General features: G+C 51.5%; 1 long non-coding RNA gene across 5 annotated transcripts in view; it reads left to right on the forward strand.

Moving 5' to 3' along the window:
* The first annotated feature begins 4,466 nt into the window (after positions 1-4,466).
* Positions 4,467-20,035, forward strand: part of LOC101799941 (uncharacterized) — a 32,095-nt gene continuing 16,526 nt past the window's right edge. For all 5 annotated transcript variants that reach the window (XR_011810424.1, XR_011810425.1, XR_011810423.1 and 2 more), the window contains exons 1-7: positions 4,467-4,738; positions 9,717-9,892; positions 11,882-12,012; positions 13,484-17,622; positions 17,908-18,001; positions 19,310-19,444; positions 19,554-19,719. This is a non-coding gene — a long non-coding RNA (uncharacterized lncRNA). The remainder of the gene's footprint in view (positions 4,739-9,716; positions 9,893-11,881; positions 12,013-13,483; positions 17,623-17,907; positions 18,002-19,309; positions 19,445-19,553; positions 19,720-20,035) is intronic.

The raw sequence follows: 20,035 nt of genomic DNA on the forward strand, positions 1-20,035 counted from the left end.
GCTATTTATGAACGTTTTCCTTGATTCAGTTTCAGATAGCACAAAGGCACTATCGTAATATTCCTGGTCAAGTCTAAAAGTCCCGTACTTCAGGGCATAGCCAACACACGTTGAACAAGAAGCCGGTTCCTGCCCTAGCGAGTTATCCTCAGCCTTTCGAGGTCCCCCAGGTTTTGGAATAACTTTTGAACAACTGGAAGCTTTTAGGCTTCCACTGGTGTCCCGAGAGCCACCCAAGGTGTGGTGGGACCAGGTGCCCGGATGGTCCTAGGGGGCAGATGAGGGAAGATGGCAGAGAAACCTCTTGGGCTTGCATCCCATGATCAGGTGTTGGAGGAGGAAGGTTACCTTAGCTCCCTCAGACAGTTTGGACGGGCAATATTGAACACAATTTCTTGCTGGATATCACGTCTGTGGCTGCCCGTTTCCCTGCAAGGAAACGGAGCTGGGAGAGGAGGTGTTGGAGCACCAAAGGTTCTCACTTGAGGTCTGCTGGCCTCATACTGAAGCACAGCTTCCCTTTGCCAACCATGCCTGGGCTGGGAGCAGAGAGGTAGGAAGGCACTCCTGAGCTAATTGGAGTGGTGGAGGCCTAGCCAGCGGCATTTCACGCATTAGCCAAATTTGAGCTAAAACTAATCTCCCAGTCAAGACAAATCTTTCCTCTGCAATCCTCTTACTGCATTTACATATGAAAATCCATGAACGCTTGCTCAACGGGGCCGTGGTGAGACTTGAGGGGATTGCTCGTGAAGTGGCTGGCGGTGCTGTCTGGAGAGGTGCAAGGCTCTGGCGGCACCCGCGTTCCCCAAATCCCCATCCCCCATGAGCTGGGCAGCTGGAGCCCAGCCCGGGTGTTTGTATCAGCCCTACCTGGTCCTCCTGATAGGTGAGAAATATTGGCAAATGGGAGAAAGGAGCGTGGCAGGACCTGATGAAGGTACACGAGCATCGGTGAACGTTATCTTGTTAATCGGAGAGCCTTACCTAATTGTAATTGTGAGCCTTGTTACTGGCTGCTGTCAAACCTGCGATTTCGTGCTTCGGCTTTGAGGAATAACAACTTTCCATGATTAATCATCGCTGCTGGTCACGCGCAGTCTCTTAACGATCTCCTGGGATGGCTTGCTGGAGTGGGAGGAGAAGGTTTTTAGCCACTTGTCCTGGCTGGGCTCCAGCTTTGACTGTGATGATGGGCCAGGCAAAATTCATCCCGCGCCTTCAGCCACCCGTAATGATGTTCCTCACTTCATCCTGGCAGCGACGGGGCCGGATAATGTGTGGTCTGAAACATCTGTTGCAGCTCGTAAAAACACCACGTTGCGGGGGGGATTGCTCCTCTGCCGCGGAGCTGGGGAGCCACAGGCACGGCGAAGCCATCAGCATCACTAACGTGGAGCCGAACAGCTTGGCACAGCCCAGGTGGGCACCACCTTGTCCCTTCCTGCTGAAAATACTGGAAATGTCTATAAACCAGCTCTGGAGCACGTCCCAGGTTGTCTCAAAGCAATCTGCAGGGAAGCAGGGCTGCCTTGGTGCTCAGTCGCCATCCCCGAACCAAGGCACCGTGTCCCAGGGCACAACCCGGGGCTTCTTCATGTCTTTGGCAGCTCCCGTGGTCAAGAAAAGAGGCCAGGTGATCATTTTGGATCTGAATTTGGAAATAGGGTGCTGTCGAAGAAGTTTTCTTCTGTTTTCATTTCTTCAGTTAAAAAAAATATTCAGAGTTTTTTAAAAAAATCACCTGAAATGAAGAAACTGCATTTTGGGCAAAACAAAGCATTTTCAGTCAAGCCGTGAGGAATCTGTTGACCTCCGAAGCATTGTTTTTGGGGTGTGATTTTTCAGCTGGACCAGCAAGCCAGCAGATCTATTATTCACACTGCTCTGCTAATGAGGTCCTGTGGTCTGAAGAATACGTACTGTATTGACACCTCACTCCTTTCCGTGTCTGATGCAAGCTCTGTGAAAGTCGGTGGGAAAAAAAAAAAAAAAAAAAAAAAGCTTTTAATAGGAGCTGGGCCAAGCCTCTGATGCCGAGTTTTGTTTGGGCCTGCTTGAAGGACACGGGGATCCTTTCGGATGCATTATGAATGGAGTCCTGGTTTGATAAACAATGGCATCTTTTTGCTTCCCTGAAGTACACTCTCACACGGCTCTCGGATAACACCGATTTATTCTGTTAGGCTGTTAAGGGCTGCGAGTTCTGCCTGTTTATTACCGGGATGTTTTCATCTCGAAACACACACTGCTTTTGATGAGGTCTTCAAGGAATGCTACTTCTGCAAACGCGGCGATGTAGCATAAACACCCAAGCAGACATTGCCTATCTCCTTGGCTACCCACGCCAGTCAGGAGGAGGAATCCTTCCACCATCAGAGGTGTCCCTGCACCATCAGATGCTCGTGTGGCTTTCTTTTGTGCCTGCCTCATTAGCAGTAATAAATAAACGCCCCCCAGAAAGAAGCAAAACAATCCCGTCCTGCACAGAGGAGGCTGTAGGTGGTGTGAAAAGGAGTGGGGATGGAGAGGGGAGGATGCGGACGCTGTTTGTTTCAGTGGGAAGAAGTTAGGAAGGGATGAAACAGCCTTTTTTAAAGCATCCAGCTCATTTATTTAGTTATTTTTACTAAAGTATCCAGCTGCTGCCGTGGTTTTTGCTTTCAGGATAGGGATGAGCACACAGCCTCCTCCCCAAAAAGGATGGATAACCCTCGCAGCTCCTTCCCCTCTTCCTCTGCTCACCTGAAGGGCAGCGATGGTAACCCTGGTCGGTGGAAAGGTTTGTGGACACACGTGTGTGGCAGCCCTTCAGGATGCCAGGGCTGATTTGCCTTGATGTTGTGCTTGTTTTTGCCCTGTTCTTCAGCTTCCCAAGGACCACTTCTGCAATGCTGCGTCTGCTCTGAGCAGATGTAATCAACCCCCTGTCTTGCCCCGTACGGTTACTGCAAATGGAAGGAGCAGCTCAGGGATGTTTCGAGTGCCGAGCCCGGCTTGTGCAGCAAATACTCGGGGCTGGATATCGGCCCCGTGGAGCTGAGCAGGTGAAACCAGCTGAGGCTCGTCCCTGTGGCACTGGATGTGCTCCAGCAGGGACGTCGGCTGCGTTAGCAGAGAGGAGCCCACTTGGTGCGTGGATCTGCCGAGCCTCCCACCACCTGCTCATCAGGGATGTCTTGATTTAAGCCAGGAGAAGGACCAGGAGGGTTATTTTCCTGGCTCTGGGGCTGAACACCTCAAGAGCTTTCTTCGCGGCCAGATTTTGCCCTTCAAAGCTGGAGCAGCAATCTCTTTTCTGTTCTCATTTCAGCGGGTTGTTCAGGACCGGGTGGTGACAAACAGGTCCCTAAATAACCCTGCCTTCAGCAATGGCATTGCTGTTCCACGGAGAAGAGAAAGAAATGGTTATAGCAGGGCTTTTCTGCAGCACATTGCTTGCGTACCCCTGCGGGAGCTGAGCTGGCTTGGAGGTCCTGAGGAGGGGAAATATGAGAGCAACCCCCTTGCCAATAGGTCTGAATTCGCCCCACTGCAAAACCCTTAAAGCTTCACAGATTAAAAGGTGAAAAAACCACAGGCCTGGACTCCTAGCAAAGGCTGGGGGATGCAGAGCCCCCAGTTTGTGTGATGGGGGACTTCTCCACGAAATAAGGCTGCAGAAGGGGAAGCACGGCGTAACGGTGGAGCTGGGTTCATTTGTCAAACCCCTCTCTGCTTCTGCACTTAGGGAAGCGAAATAATAATTGGGAGCAAAGCTGAGGTTAATCTGCGCTGAGAACATGATATTATTAAAAGAAGGGGCATGGAGGGGAAGCACAGAGCTTTGGTGGCTCATTTTATTTTCAGCTTTATCTTTGATGGTCACTGGCGTCAGAAAATAACACTTGTCTTCATTGAATGAGGGGATGTGTAAGGAGGAGTCCTTGTCTGGGGAAGAGCTGCTGGGGGGACCCTCGACACCCCTTTCACACCAGTCTCCAGGTGCCAAAACCCCTGAAAAGGGAACGTGGTGTCAGCTAGCATCAGTGGTGTGAAATTGCCCTCTGTCCTCCTTCTGAGCCCAGCTCCCTGCTGAGATGTCCCCAAACACGTTGGGTTTCCTTCCCCGAGGAGCATGGCCAACATCTCGGCCAACATCTCCCTCTTGGTGGCTCTCATGGACATCTGCTTGTTCTAGCGCAGGTCTCCGCTGAACCTAATCACACCAGAATAATTTTGGCAAGACTGGGATGTGGTGATGCTTGTGGTTTGGGCTGTGCTCGCACCAAGCTGACGAAGGGATTCCCAGGCACAGGTTAACGAGCTGTGATGCCATGGGAACCCCCTGGCAGAATTATAGGGCTGTAACTCAGCTGCCACGATTGGGTTCTCCATACGCAGGGGCACCTGTCAGGAATTTATTACTGATGTATTTTTATACCAGGCCTGGTAACACACGTAAGTAAAGAAGGGCTCCAGCTGTCTCTAGTGACTTCTTAATCATCTAAGGATGCGTTCAGCTAAAAGCTCCACACCTGAGGTGACAAACACCCGGCCTGTTGGTGGGAGCCACTTTGCCTGATGTATTTATGGGAGCTGCATGGCTTATTCTGCTGCTTCTTGCATTTCTTCGTGAGGAAAAAAAAAAAAAAAAAAAAGCTTTCTATTCTTTACAGCTGTAAAGAAAACCTTTCTGGAGCACAGCAATGCCTTTCCTGAGTCAGCTGCTTGTCACTTTGCATTTAGCGCATCCCAGGTAGGTGCTCGGGTGCCACGAGCAATGATGGTGTTGGATACAGATGTTTTCTGCCTGGATGATGAGAATTCTTTGTATGTTATTTTTTTAACGTCAGTTAATTCTCTTATGAAAAGAACGGAGGCCCTGTCATGTCCAGAGCTGGGGTAGCCCAAGTAAAGCTGCTTTATCAGACACCCAGGCTGTGAGGGCTCAGGTCTGCCTGCCCAAAAAATGCCCCAGGAAGTCTTGGTTTGCTTTGGGCATGTGCTGGTGTTGCTGTGGAGCAGTGTTACTGATTTTTTTTGGAGGCAAACTGCTGAAATGGCTCTTCTCAGTATGGATTTGAGCTGGTTTGGATTTGAGAGAGCTGTCGGCAAGCTGACAGCACACAAGGTCCTCTGCTGACCCCTTCTCCTGGCGTCTCCAAAGTCCAGGCAAATTGTGCGTGTAGAGCCTGGCTGTAGGTTTTACCTCTCCATCAGGCATCACAGCAGCTCCTGGGAGCTCTGAGAGCTTCCTGCTCAGCCCGGGGGCAGGTTAAGCTTGGTTTTCCTTGGGAATGTCTCTTGATACCTTTTACGGTTTAGTATTTGTCTATGGCGAAGCATCTTCCTTTCATGCTAAATATGTGCCTATTATATGCATGGCTTATTTCCAGGTTCCTAGAGGAGGCTAGAGGCTCGCTTCATCTGCAGCAGGGAGGAATCTGTGTCTGCAGCCTCTCTCAAATCAGGAGGTTTCCAGCATTCAGTGACTTCAAACCCAGCACCTTAAGAGCTGTTTTTTTCCCGTGCCTCCTGGTTGATGTGGCTAGAGGTGATGTGTGCAGGTTTCCCCGAGGTGCAGGCTACAGGCACGAGCAAATTCAAGGCCAGAGGAACATTTTTGGAAGGGCATTGTAGGTTGTGTGTGTTTGCTTTTTGCTGGTGGTGGTGATGTTTGTTTGGCTTTCGCTAGGGAAGGCATTTATCTCTGGGTTTTAGAAGCGACCTCCTGCAGTCACCCTGTGGATTCAGGAATCTTCTCCCACTGTCAGCAATTTCACCGTGTCGTAAGAGCTTAATTTCCCACTCTAGAGATTGGTTTATTAAACATGCTTGTCACCTCTGGGCACGAGCTTCAGGGGCCCTGCTGAAAGAAGACAAATGTGGAGGGGGAAGAAAGTACAGAAGAACAAACCCAAACCCCAGTAGGTCCCAGATTTCCCCTTTCCCCAAAACATCCTGTTTTATTCTGAAGCCAGGGCACTCTGCATCTTTGCCAAGCCCATCTGCCCTCTTTGGGATGGAGGTGGGCAGCGCTGCCTTGGTCCGAGGTGCTGCCCTGCTCCTTGCAGCATCCCCGATGGGTTTGCAGGACCGGGGTGCGCTCGTGCCGCTGCGGCGGGCGCGCAGCAGGCGAGGCAGGCAGCACGTCGCCCTTCATCATCTTGATCAAACCTCCTGCCGGGAGCAGCACGGCCTTCAAACGCCAGGTTAAATGAAGCAGGAAGGTTGTTGTTTCAGGAAGGACCGGTGGGTAGTGCTGGGGGTCCCCGAGGAGGCGCTCAGCAGCCCCGGTGTGAGGGACCCGCTGGGAAGCACGGGGCTGGTTGCGCTCCCTCCTCGCTCGTCCGAGGGCTTGGGAGATAAATGTCGGATGTGAATGACTAGACTGTGGGCAGCCAGTGGAGAAAATCAATTAAAATACCAAGCGGCTTAGAAACAGGAGCTTTAATTACTACATAGACAGGTCTTAAAAGGCGAAAGAAGGCATTGCCCGTGAGCCAGACCTTGCCTACCCTTGGGGTTTTTATCCCAGTGGTCTCAGGACATCTCTGGGGCACGTTGTCTGCGTGCACAAGAAGAACAGCCAGCCAGACCTCCACTGTTCAGGACAAGGTCTTGCATCCCGTGCCATGCAGGGTGAGCCGTGGGTGTCTGTGCTCACCTCTGGACATCCCCCTGCGTGACTGCAGAGCGGGATGAAGGCTGCACAAGCCGTGGGGGGCTTGGTGGGGCTCCGGTGGTGACCACGTCTCCTCCCCTGTCGCAGCACGCCAGCACCATTTGCAGTGCCATTGCACAACCAAACCAGCATGCTAATAATACCCCGAGTGTGGAAAGCACAGAACAAAGCACTGATGAAATCACCGCAGGCTTTCTAGAAGCCTGTCCACATCGGTGTCAGGCACAGGGTGAAAGAAAGCTTGGTGGGAGCCAGCCAGGGGATGCTCTTTCTTCTCCCACCCTGGTGGAAGAGGTTCAGGAGGCAAGGATGCTGTGCAGGACGTGCTGCTGTCTGCCAAGGGAACGAACCAGGCTATTTTTAAGTTTTAATGTAACTTGGGGGGGAAGAGAAGGGAAAGATAAGCCCTGCTTTGTGCTCTGTATCAAAAGCTTGGACGCACCGACTTCCAGCTCTTCTTTCCAGGGGTTCCCAGCAAGCGATTCCAAATCTTCCTGTAAATCTCCACTCCGCTGCCGCCCCAAAAGAAGGCGGGAGGATTTGGGATTTAAACCCCTGTTGTTCGGAGGAAAATTGAAAAAAGGGATCTGCCTGGAAAAAGTGGAGGAGGTGTCCCCTGCCCACAGGGAGGAAGAGATTTAAAAATATTCCCCGTTGACAACAAGATGAGTTATTGCAGTCCCTAAGCTGCCGGGATGGGGCCGAGCTAAAAGCCTGCGCCGTGCAGTGGGGGAGTTACTGGGGCTATGGCGAAGCCAGACTGGGGGAGCTGGAAGGGATGAGTGCTTTTGTCTGCTAAATGCCGTGCTGTCAGCTCTTGCTGCTCTTGGGAGAGCCTTGCAGCATCTGGTGGTGCTTCCTGCGATGCTCCCTGCTTTCGCTTTTCCTTTCTGAAGAAAGTTTCCAGGCTTGAGGCTGCCAAAAACGTCCCGGAGGCAACAAGCTGAGCTCACCCCAGGGCTTAGAAATGGGAAAGAGGAGCAGTGAGAACCCATTCTTTAAAGAAAATTTTAAATATAGCACTTTATTTTGGGGAGGGGGAAGATGCATTGCTTCTGTGGAGCTGGTGCCACCGTGGGGTGGTAGGGACAGGACAGGGCCCCCTCCTGGGTCTGTTACTGGGATTTTAGGGTGTGTAATGCTACGGGAGGCAGGAAGGACCCACTTGTGGCTGTGGGCTGTCTCTCTTGCATTTTGGTGCTCTCCTTCGGGGTCAAGCCGCCCTGGGATGGCCGTGGGGACCGGCCCAGGACATGGGCGCGATGCATGAACGCCAGCTAATGCAACTTCCCCCATGGCAAAGCCAAGAGATGACATTGCAGAAACAGTCTAGGTCAAAATAAATTGCTTTCTGGCATTCTGAGATTATCTAAACCCTTCCTTTTCCCAGGATGAAAAGGAACAAAGACTCAGCTCTGCTCCGGAAAGAGCCTGGGATACCATTTCTGTGAGCCACGAGAGCTTATTAGGGGAGAGGGTAAACAAAGAGATTTGGGGTTAATTTGCTCAGGAGGGGGAACGAGGGAAGAAAAAGATGCTGTTTTTTTAAAGCCTGCCACTTCTCCTGTCAATAACAGCAGGCTGCTGGTTGGGGCTGTCGCAGGCAGCGGTGTCTTTTCAGCGTATTGACGGGCAGCCCTCGGTGGTTTCTCTAACTGCACATCGATTTCACATGGACTCGTTTCCAGCCCCCCCGACTGAAGCCGTGGTGGTGCTGCTGTGTCACCTCGAGCCCACCCTGGCCACCTCTTGAGGCTGTCCCCAGGGTTTTTTTCCCCTATGCAAGGAGCCCTGGGGCTTTTTCCCACCCCGAGGCTGTGCTGATGCTGCTGTTCCCCGCTCGCCCTCCCTCGCATCTGGTGCTGCTCCTGCCGTCTGCTCGGCAGCAGATGCCTCTGCACCTTCTGAGGCAGAGGATGCCGGGTGTTTTCGGAGCTGGCAGGCTCCCAGCCCTCCCCAGACCCCCTGTCCTGGGAGGATACGTCTGTTTGCAGCACTCAAGCTGCTGGCAGCTGTCGGTACCACCGGTGGTGGGACTGTTCCCAGCTGCCGGTGCCGACCCCATCCTTGGCACCCAGTGCTCTTCTGTGAGGTGGCTGCTGCTTTTGGAAGGATGAAGGCATGCCCGGGGAAAAAACAATGAGGAAGCCTAGATTTAAGAAACAAAAAGCTCTCTTTCTTTGCTTAAGTGACCACGTGCTTAAGCCCCCTTCACAGAAGGGGTTAGGTTGGAAGGGACCTCTGGAGCTCATCTGGTTGTTGTTCCCTTCTTGCTGCGCCAACGTCTCCTCCAGGTTAGGTGTGCATGGCCGAGGAAGGTCTGTTCCAGAGTTGTGTGCTGAGCCTCCACAGCTGGGGATTTTCCTCTAAAATCTCCTAAAATCCTCATTTCCTCGTTCCTCTTGCAGACAGGTATCCCTGAAGCTTCCCCAACTTTGCTCTAGCAAGGAGAACTTTGCTCGGGAGGGCTCCAAAGTCAGAGGCGCATACAGGGAGAAAATCAAATATATATTTTGAAATATTACGGGTTTCAAATGCTTGAAAGTGGGCTATAGTGGAAACTCTTCTTTCCAAAATGCATGGAGTTCCACGTTGATGCTGTCCACAGAGAGCTGTGGTGTGAGGGGAGAGTTTCGTGCTCTGAGCTTCCAGGGGATGGACAGAATAAAGTGTCCCTTTTCTCCCCGAGCTCACTTTGGTGAGCTCTTCCTCCTGCTGGGGAAATAAAGATAGATCTGCAGCTGAAAGATAAATCCTAAGGCTTTTAGCAGAATTGTTTCCTGCTGGGGGCCTGGCAAGAGCAGCTCAGGGGGCTGCTGGAAACAAAACCCTGCTGGGGGACTAAATCTGAAAGGCACCTGGCTGGGCACTGAGAGCATCCCGGTCCTCACCCCGAGTAAGAGCGAGATCTTCTCTAGAAAACATTGGCGTGGGCCAAGAGCATTAAAGCAGAACTCTAAGCCAACTAACCGCCATGTAATTACAACCCCTCCCCTCCTCCTCGCTGCTGGCTTCCCCGTGTAATTTCCTTTTAATTTTTGCTTAATAGGCATGCGTGAGGGATGAGTGGCTCAGCGCGCTGCTTGCCCTCGTGGTGTCGGTGGCTGGGAGCAAAGGAAACCCTGGCTGTGCTCCATCCATCCCTGGCTCCAGCAGGGTGCTGCAGCCCACCGGAGCTCTGGTGTGAAATCTTGCCCAGCCACGCTGTGCTTTCCCACTTCCAAGGTGCGTGTCAGAATGGGAGGCATTAAATTAAACCAGCGCTCGGGCTCTGTTTCAGTTCCCAGGCATGCACGTCGTATCGCTGCGCTGCTCTGTGTGCTGTCTGATAACAGCAGCACCCGCTGGCTAGGTTTGGCCTGTGGGACAATATGCAAAAAAAAAAATAAATTAAAAAATCAGAAAAATAAAAAGCAGGAGCCTGGTAAATGCAGTTTCAGGTGTCTCGGCCTCTTTAGTCCCTCTGACGCCCTGGCTGCCATGCAATTAATTCTGCAGAGAGCCCCCCAAAATGTCTGATTGAGTTGTTTTTCCCCTGGAAATTGCAGGAAATGAGGGCTGGGAGCTGCTCTGGCTGCATGCTCAGCAGCTTCACCCATGTTTTCTGATGGGCCCCGCAGTTTGACTTACCTTGGAGCCGGCAGCAAGACCCAGAGCAGGGCTGTGGAGGTGCACGAGGGAACCAAAGGAAGGTGGAAGACCCTTCTGTGGACCTCCCTTTAGGGTGGACGGATGCAGGGTTGTGCAGGTGCTGTCCCCACTACATGGGGAGGCTCGATGGGTGCTTGGCTCCGTGCACAGCAGCTCCCAAGGAGAGCAGCAGGAGCGCAGGGTTTGCGCGCCAAGCATCTGAAGCATCCTCCCCACCGCAGCGCCCTTTGCAGAGCCTTTCCCCCAACATGCTTGCGAGGTAATTAGATAACTGCCACGAGCAGATACGTGCGCTTAATAAGCATGCTAATTGGTATTGACCAACATGTGGCAGGCACTTCGTCAAGTGCCAATTAGAAGTGCCTAAGAAGCGCTCGAGAAACGAGTGGCCAGTGATTAGACCTCGGGGTGGGGATGCGCACGCTGCTGGATAACCAGGACAAGAGCCACCTGGCTCCAAAAAAAAATACTTTTCCTACCCAAAACAGCACACGTGGGCTGGGCACCGTGCCGCTGGGAAGCTGCTGCCCACATCTGCAGGTGTTTGGCTGTGGGTGCCCAGCACCCCAAGGCTGATTCCTGCTGCACGTCTGCAGCAGCCTCCCTGGAGCGGCTCCGATGTTCTCACTGGCCTGGCTTGCTTTATTTATTGCCACCGTTAATTAATTTTTTTTGGATAGGAAGGACAAGTCCCCTGAGACCGTCTGCGCGCTGGAGACCATTACTGCATTGGTGTCTGAAAGCTCCAGCACACAAAAAGGCCTGGCTGCTGTCAGCTGGGCGCAATTAATTAACCGGCCCTGCTCAGGAACTGCAGCCCCGTGTGGCTGTGTCATAGTGGCTCTGGTCCGTGTGGCACCGGGACACCCTAAAAAGGGGCTCAGCTCAGAGGCATGGGGCTGCCAGGACCCCTGAGCTACACCAGGTACACCAATTCCTCCCCAAAAGAGGGTTAGGGTTAAGGTTACGTGTGACACCCCCATGTGTCCTCCAGGAGAGGGGAGGTTTGAGCCCAAATTCAGTCTCTGCATCCTTTTTTATCTCAGCAGAAGAGAGCAACTCTTGCTTTCCCCAGTCTGTGCCACTATTTTGGTGCACGCACTCGATCCTGGAGTGAAAGGGCAACCCCAAGGAGCGGGGCTGTTTGGTTTTGTGTGCCACCAGGAGCCCATCGCTCAGCAGTGCGGAGACATAATCTCACTCACATCGATTTTTGTGTGTGTATATATAAAATACATACACAAACATGTACCTGGAGACAGATGCGCTGCTGAAGGTGCAAAATCCCAACTCCTGGAAGGACAAACTCCCCTTTCTTCCAGGCTTCTTTTTAAGCCTGAACAAAGAAAGGAGCACGCAGGGATGTGATGTGGTGCTGGCAGGTCTGTGACACGGGGCTCCCGTCCCCACGCCGTGACAAAAAACAGCCCCAGCAGTGATACAGGGGTGTGGGGCTTCAGCAGGCGGCTCCTGTGTTCCTGTGTCAAGTTCAGGGTGCCAGGTGAGGGGATCGGGACAAGGCAGGCTGTAACCTCTTAGTCTCTCCCCAAGGCACTCTGGCAGGGTCCGAGGCTTCTCCCCCCAGTGATTGCTAAGTCAAGCAGGCTCCCCGAGCCCACCCAGCAGGGCATCAGCCAAAAAATCCAGGCTTCAGGAGGAGCAGGAAGGGCTCCAGCCCCGTTAACCTTCAGGAGGTGAGTTGTGCCTCGTCCCCACCCCGTCGCTCACAGTGCCCAGCCTCCCCAAAGCACCGCTCGCTGTTATTGCTCCTTCCCTCCCTGGTATAGACGGAGTGGGAAGAGAAAAGCCCCAGCAAATTAGGCCGAGCCGTTTATCTGACAGGCCAGCGCTCTCCTGAATAAAGGAACAAACCGGGTTTGTCTTGTGGCCAGGGTGACACCGTGCCACAAAAGAAGAGCAGGGAGAAGTTAATTAAACTCTAAAGAAGCTATTTGTTAGAGGAGGAAAGTAAGACGTGGCTGTTCTTCAATACTGCAGGAAGGTTCATTATAGAGGGAAAACATTCTTCAGCAGTTAATAAACTATTTTCTGCGACCTAGCTTTGAGAAATGGTTAAGGGAGCGTCCATGGCTCATTTTAATGTGCAGTTTTGCAAGGTATCCATGGCCCGTTGGCTCCAACGGTTTAGAAAAGAGCTGTCTCCAAAAACTGGGGAGCTTGGTGGGTGGGTAAATGAATGCAGAGCCCCTGCTGCCTCGTTTTTGCTTTGCCCAAGTGCACAACTGCCACGAGGTCTCGGTTGTGCTCCCGGCTGTGAGCTGGGAGCCCTTTTGGGGTGAGCTTTTTACCGGCTGGAGCACATCTGGAATGCTTCTTCCAGATGTGCTGGCAAGGACAGCCTTGGCTTGCAGAGGGCTGATGCTTGAAAGCCTTCCTTGCTACAGGATGCATATATATATAATTTAAAACCACAGCCAAACATGATTTGGGGTGATGCATTTTCCCATTTTTTTGGGAGGATGCTGCCTGTAGAAGAAGCTCGTGTGCTTGCTGGCACCCTGGGGCATCAATCCGGCTGCAGCTCCCTGAGTCTGGAGAGCGGTGTGATGCTCCAGTGGGCTGGTGATTAAAATGGCTCTGCAGCTACCGTGCTGCCCCAACATCACATTGCCCCAGTTCTCCTCTCTGACATAAATCATATTTTGGGAGATGTCACCAGCAGAGTCCCAAGTGAGCCCGTGCTGGCACCTTGCTTTCTGGTATCCTCAGAAAGGACCTGGCTGCAGGTCTGGGGAAGAAAAGAAATAACAGCCTGTGCTGGCAACGCTGAGTTAATACCAAAAAGATTAAAATACAGCCAACCTCCAAGAACGGGGAGAGGACCTTCTGATACTTAGTGGCTGGGTAATAAAAGGGCGGATGAAATTCAAGGCTGCTAAATGAAAAACAATGCACAGGGGGAAAATCATTCTGACTTCGCACACAGAGCAGTGGGCTCTGAGCTGGCTGTTGCTGCTTGGGGAAGGGATCGTGGAGTTATGCTGGAAATATCTATCAAAGTGACAGCTCGTGCTCTGTGGTAGTCCAAAAAAACAAATATAATGATAGGAGTTACGGGGAGGTAAGAGAGAGTGAAATGGGGAATGCTACTCTGCTGCTTAACGAGTGTCTTAACTAATTTGTGAGTGGGTCCTGCCTTCCCAGCCCCAAAAACGGACAGGGAGAAGCCTAGAAAATCATCCACGGATGGCTGGGATTGACCATAAGTTAGGGATGGGCGTGAAATCACGGATATCGTGGAGCTGAAGAACTGGAGACGATCGCTCAGCTGAAGAAACACGCAGTGCTGGGAGTCAGGACGAGCGAGAGAGGCTACCAAGAGGCGAGAGAAACAAAATCTTTTTTGGACGCAATATCCCTCAGCCCTGGGAGGTGACACGTCGGGCCTCGGCCCAGTCCGGCTGCCGGAAAGAATCTGCCCGGCGTCGCCCTTTGCAGCCAGCAGCAAGCCTGAGATTCACTGCCACCACTTACCGAGGGATAATGAAACATTTCCGGAGACAGCCGTAAATCTCTCCTGCCACAGCGCTCACCAGCGCCTCTTCGATCTGGGAAAAAAGGTTTTTAAAACTCAGCAAAGTGGGAGTCATGATGCCGCCGTGCCCATCGCACTGTTTTTGGGGCGAGCGGTGTGATAGGGCCCAAAAATGGGTGCTGGAGGTAAGGTCGAGGTCTGGATGCAGAGCTCAAGGGCATGGCTGTCCCCAGGGGCCATCAAATCTCCGGGCTCAAAGGGATGATGCTCATTTCTTCCATCCTTGGGGCTGCAGTGAGTACGAGTCCTAAGAAAGTCTGAGTAATATGGGGGATGCGAATAGTCATGTTGAGAGAGGTCCTGGGGTTGGGAGGATGCTCAGGAGAGGAGAAGAGCTGGGTGAGAGCCTTGGGATGGCCACCCTGGGACAAAACACCCTTAGTATGTCCTGGTTGGAAGCATGGTAGAGGGCTGGTGATCATCACCATGTTATATTGATTCCCAGCAGAGCCTGGACAATAAAATTTCAGTCCCCCAGCAGCACGAGAGGAGGGGGGGGAACGTGCAGCGAGGAGCGGTGGGGGAGAAGGGGACATCAGATGGCAGCAATCAACAGAAAAGCTCAACTTAATGGGATCAGCCCTTGTTTTGTTCCTACTATCAGCACCTCGGGAGCGTGCCTTGTCTAATTAAATCCTCTGGTCTCCGAAGCACCCAGCTGAGGTCTGTGGCCCAGCAGCAACTGCTTGCATTAGCCCTCGCAGGTCGGGGGCAGGCAGAGGAACGTGGGGCTCCCTGTGCAGCCACTTTTGGCCCGATAGCTTTCCCTAAGCCTTGTTTCGACTGGTTTGGCTCTCCTTTGGTGGAGAGGGAGGGCTTGGTAGATTTTGGCATCTTAATGCTGAGGACTTCTCCTCCAGATGTTGCTGTGCCATTATTTTTGTTTGCGTTGCGATGCATTTAATGCACGCTCTGCTCGAGCCGTAGAGGCTGGGAATGGTTATTTCTAGAAGAAGCCTTAATCCTGCTTTGGAAAGAGCAGCCTCTTCCACAGAGCACTCTCATCTTCCCAAATCCTCGTGTATCCTGAACACATCCAAGCGTACCGTGCAGTTTTCCTGCTGCTGTGCTGGAGCCAAACTTGGGTCTCCCTGCTGCTGCGTGGCCATGAATTTGCTGGCCTGGAGGGGAAAACATTTCTTTCTGTCTCCATCCGTGGCTTGCTTGGCCTTTTGAACAAGGCAGGAAGAAAGGGAGAGCTCAATTTATGCTCTCAGTCTCACTCAGCAGTTTATATGCCTTTGGTAAAGTTGTGATTGTTATCAAGGCTATCGAAGCCTCCAGAGTCTGAAAATCAAGGTGAAAGCTTGCTTTCATGGATTATTTCCAGTCACTTTTCTTCTGGCTCTGCTAAAAATAACACAGGAATGGCTTTCTTAGAGCTTTCCTATTCCCTCCTGGCCAGAACGGAGAAGGTCAGGAGCCTGAAAGTGAAAAAAGAGCAGGGGGAAGGAGTCACAGCAAACTTCTCACGTGCACGGCTGCGGATGAAATTGCTCGCTGCTTTTGCTTTGATCTGAGCCTGATTAACTTTCCCCTGCCTCCTCGCAGCTCGTTTGTGCTCCTAAGGTTATTGTTTTCCAGGCTTAGCACGAAGGAAAATTTTGGACTTGTGGGGTGTTTGGGTCCGCCTGGAGCAGCAAACTTGTGTTTTCATCCATTTTCCTTTGGAAAGCTATTTGGGAACATCCCCTGAGCTGGAGGCTGGGCTGACAACTCTGCGTTTTAGCACCCTGCTCCCAAACCTGAGGGTGACAGGGAAGCCACACCTCGGTGTCATGATATATCCCTGTTTGGTTTGCAGGTGAGACCTCCCAGCACTGGCCATGGCACAGGCATGGGCCCAGCTTGCTCTGAATCCTCTGGCAATATAAAGCTCTTCAGCTGCATTTATGGTGCCTGGCTTCCTAAGCTTAGACAGGCTTTATGTAAGAAAAAGCCTTTTTTTTTTTTTTTTTTTTTTTTTTTTTAGGTGCTACGTTGCATTTTCATTTGTTACAATAGCTTTGCCTTGCAGGAGCTCTGGGTTTTGTTAATTGCTGGCTCGGCGTCTAAATTTGACTCTGGTTTGTTGTATCTTTATTGTCTGAAGTGTTTCCACATGATCTAACACGAGATAGCTGCTCCACATGAGATAACAGTGTTATCTCGAAGTACGTGCACAGCCAGGAGAGGAGAACTCTTTTAGGGCACGTGGAAATGGCAAAATAGTAGTTTCTTCCCGGAAAGAAAAAAATAAAAGGAAAAATAAGAAGCTAACCGGGAGTGGGAAGGCATTGAAGCTAAAAATACATGTTTTTACCCTGTACAGAACTAAGGTTTTACCCCATATAGAACTCAGCCAGTTGCAAGTCCTTGAATTGTGATGCCTTCAAGCAAGGGGCTAATGGTGTTTTTTAACCCCCAGACCAGCTCAAGCAGTCACTGGGCTGCTTGTTGTAAATAATAAATAGAAATAATTGGGGCAATGAATAACAAAACCATGAGGAGCGAACCTCAAGTACCTCCATTTGCGCACAAGGGCCCTCTTTTTCGTGCAGAAATGGGGATCTGCCTCTCCCCAGCCCCAGAGTTTTATAGGTGTGATGGGTTTAGGTGCTTTTTCCCTTGCTCACATCTCCCTGGAGCTGTTTGCAACCTGCGTGTGCCGTAGCCAGGAGAGCTGGCAGCATTTGACCCACTCTAAATCCATTGACAAAGCTTTAAGAGAAAGGGGGAAAAAAAATACGAAAACAACAAACCGATGCTTTTTGTTCCAGAAACTTTTCTGCCACCAATTAAGCCCAGAATTGAATATGACCAGCCAGGTAGAAAAATGAAATAAAGAAGGGGTTTGCTCGCTGTTGCTGCTTTCTTCTGCATTTTTCTCCTGGTGCAGGCGGGCTGCCAGCACTGATGTGTTGCTGGCTGTGTCAGCAAGGGTCAGGCATGCTTTTTTTTTTTTCCATCTTCCGTCAGCCGCTTGGCCACAGTCACCTCCCCGTGTCACCTCTTCTCCTGTGTCCTTTGAAGGCCAGCAGCATCACCTTTTCGAAAGGAAACATAAAGCTAACACCGTTCCCAGGCTTTGCTGGAGCAGGCGGGGGCACGGATCACCTGCACTACGCTGCGCCAGCATTTGCAAGGGTGAGGCTGGAGGTACCAGTATTGCTCATGCTCTGCCAAAAAACCATCCCTGGTCCGTTTCCTACCAGCAGGGAGTCCAAGTGCCTGCGAATGTGGCTGCTCGCTCTCTGGCTTTGTGCTATAACAGCATCGTGGGCTCCTCTCCTTCCCCTCCCCAATTTTCCAGGTGATCCACCTGGACCTGCCCATGGAGCTGGAGCAGGTGTCTGAATAATTTGGTGCTGTATCTTGGTGGATCTCCATCTAGGGCTCCAAATCTCAGCTCACTTCTGCTCCTCGGGCCCCCTTTTTGCTGGCTCTGTTCTCCAAAGTTTTGCTCTATGCTGGAGGAGGACACGAGGACACAAAACTCTGCTCCTGGGGAAGGGCTTCCTGGGAGCGCTGGGCTTTGTGCAAGGAAAAGAGACTGTTTTTTTTTCCCAGTTGAATAAATCAATATTGAATGTGTCCTACCTTCCTTTTATTTTCTTGGTCCATAGCCAGGAAACAAGAGGCAGATGTATTTTTTTTTGAGGGCAAAGCAGGCAGCAGTTAGCCATGGAAATACTATTGGCTGCTCCCTGCGTCGGAGATAACTCTCTGTGAGATGCTGGCTCAGATTCTTCCTTCCCCCCATCCACAGGTGAGACCAACTTCAGAACTTAAATCCAATACAAAAAGGCAGAGAGGGAAATGTTTAATTGTCCGGGCTCTGCTGCAGGCTGATAAGCCTGCATTGATTTTCTGTAGCAAAGTCTCCAGAGCGTACGTGTTGGTGTGTGTGCGGGACGTGCATGAATGTTCCCTTCTCCTTTGGTATTTCTGGTCTCCCATTGCATGATGAGAGCGTGATGCTTCCTCCAGAAAATGGCCATTTACAGGGCAATTAGGTTTTTTTCCTTGCTCGATTGTATTTTCCTCCTTTCAGCTTTCTACAGTTTCCCTACTGGATCTGGGAGGGAGGTGTCAGGGAAGGTGGCCCTTCACCAGCATGTGTCCCTCAACCTGGAGCTAGAAAGTGGGTGAGTATTTAGGAGGTTAAACAACCCTCCAGCCCAGGGGTCTAATCCCTGCCTGTTTCTGCTCGTAAATACAAACAAGCAAAAACACACACACACACACACACACACACACAAAAAAAAAAATCTCAAGTGAGTTTTTATCAATAGCTTGAGCTGTTTTGCACTGGAGATCCACAGAAAAATGTTCAGCTAACTTTTTATCTATTTATTTTGAAGGCTTAGTGGAAGCAAAGGCGGCAATAAGAGATGCTCCAGCAAGTTTTATAGCTCATTTCTGAAAATTACAAGCTCTGGAAATTTTGGATGTCTAGCCAGGACCTGGCTGTTTATCTCACCTGAGCCTCCAACCCCCACGAGGTGCTCCCAGTGTTAATTATAAAATGTTGGTCTGTACTCAGTGATGGAGAAACGTCCAGAGGAGCCCAAAAGGGGACAAGCAGGGCTCAGAAGGGATAAATAAATAAAGAGATAAAAGAGAAAACTCCAACCTCCCTGGAGAGGTAATAGGCTTAGTAGGCCTGCTTGACACATGTCGGATGAAATAAAATAAATAAATAACCGAAAACATCACCGTTGGTAAGAAGATTAGCTTGAACGTGGGGAAATTTCTCTAGGGACTGTCTGTGGCCAGAGCCAGCAGCTCCCAGGGCCTTATCAGAGCTGTGAATTCCCCCTCCCTGCCCGCAGGGGTGGCGATGGGGAGCTGGGGACACATCTGCGGGGGCACCTCGATTGTCACCGTCCCCGTCCCCAGCTCGCCCGCTGGAAATAACGCGATGTGACTGCCCAATTTGTGAGTGCCGCCCCTCCGGGAAGAAGGCCGGTCCCTGGGCAGCAGATTATCCTCTGGTTTATTGCAGCATTGTCCCGAAACAAATCCTGTGAGTGCCTGCCTGTAATCGTTTTTCCCTCCGTGCGGGCAGACCTCTCCGCACAGACCCTGGGCTGAGCTTGAGGCAGCGGCGTGGAGCGGGGAGAAGCCCCCTCTTGGCCTGCACCTTTCCACCTGCAGCACGGCTGAAAAAACAAAAGACCCGTGTGGTTTTCCTTGTTTTAAAGAGAAAAAATTGAGCTTTAAGTGTCTGAAGATGCGAGTGTAGGGGAGACGAGGGGCTGGCACGCGCTCCCCTCGCCGTGCTGAGAGCAGGACGGGTGCTGCTGACATCAGCCTGGAACTGGGGTTATTTGGGGGATTTTGGTGATGTCCCCAGGGGTGCTTGTCCAGCAGCTCCTTTCCTCCCCCTCACCCCATCTCCGTGAGTGGGCTCTGCGCCACAACCCTAATTTTCCCTTTTCCCTGTTTGGCAGGAGCAAGCCCCACTAGGAATTGCTGCCTGGCCATCAATAACTGCTCCAACGAGGGCTGCCTGAGCTGGTGGCCGGGCTCCGTTCCTGCAGAGTGCACTTTTATTTAATGAAACGGCGCTGCATACAAATGAAAAGGTGTGCTGGGCTCGCTTCTCCTACCTGATATTTACGGCTGGAAATAGGAGCGTTTATTTGGCCAACGCGTATTAAAGGGGCTGTGCAAACCTTATTTTCTTTGTTACAGACCTGGCTCGTGACTCGGAGCTCAAAGCTGCTCACCTGGGAGCTGATTTCTGGGCAGAAGTGACCTTATTTTAGGGAGAAAAGGACCTCCTCGCCTGGATGAAAGCCTCTCGCCATCATAGCCACCGTGTTCCTAAGGGGTCCAGATGAAGCTCACAGGCCACGAGGTAAGGCTGGAGACGGAAAAACCTTCTCATTTTGCTCCCCAGCTCTGGGCAGTCTGGGAAATCAGCTCAGAGGGCAGTGTGCTGGCGGGTTGTACCCATAAAACCACGGCTTAAAAAGGGATGCATTATCTGTTTTAAAGGAATAAATGAGTAGAAAACCTCTGGGTCTTTTATGAAGCAGCCATCGGGAAGAAAGCTTTTAATCTCCTTGCTGGAAGAGAACTAGGAAATTAGCTGCTAACCAAGCATTCCTCTCCCACTTTTTAGGAAAAAAAAGATATCTGAATGGTGTCTGAATGGTCCTGAGCTCCTGGCA

The sequence above is a fragment of the Anas platyrhynchos genome, chromosome 6, assembly GCF_047663525.1.
Source record: "Anas platyrhynchos isolate ZD024472 breed Pekin duck chromosome 6, IASCAAS_PekinDuck_T2T, whole genome shotgun sequence".
NCBI lineage: Eukaryota > Metazoa > Chordata > Aves > Anseriformes > Anatidae > Anas > Anas platyrhynchos.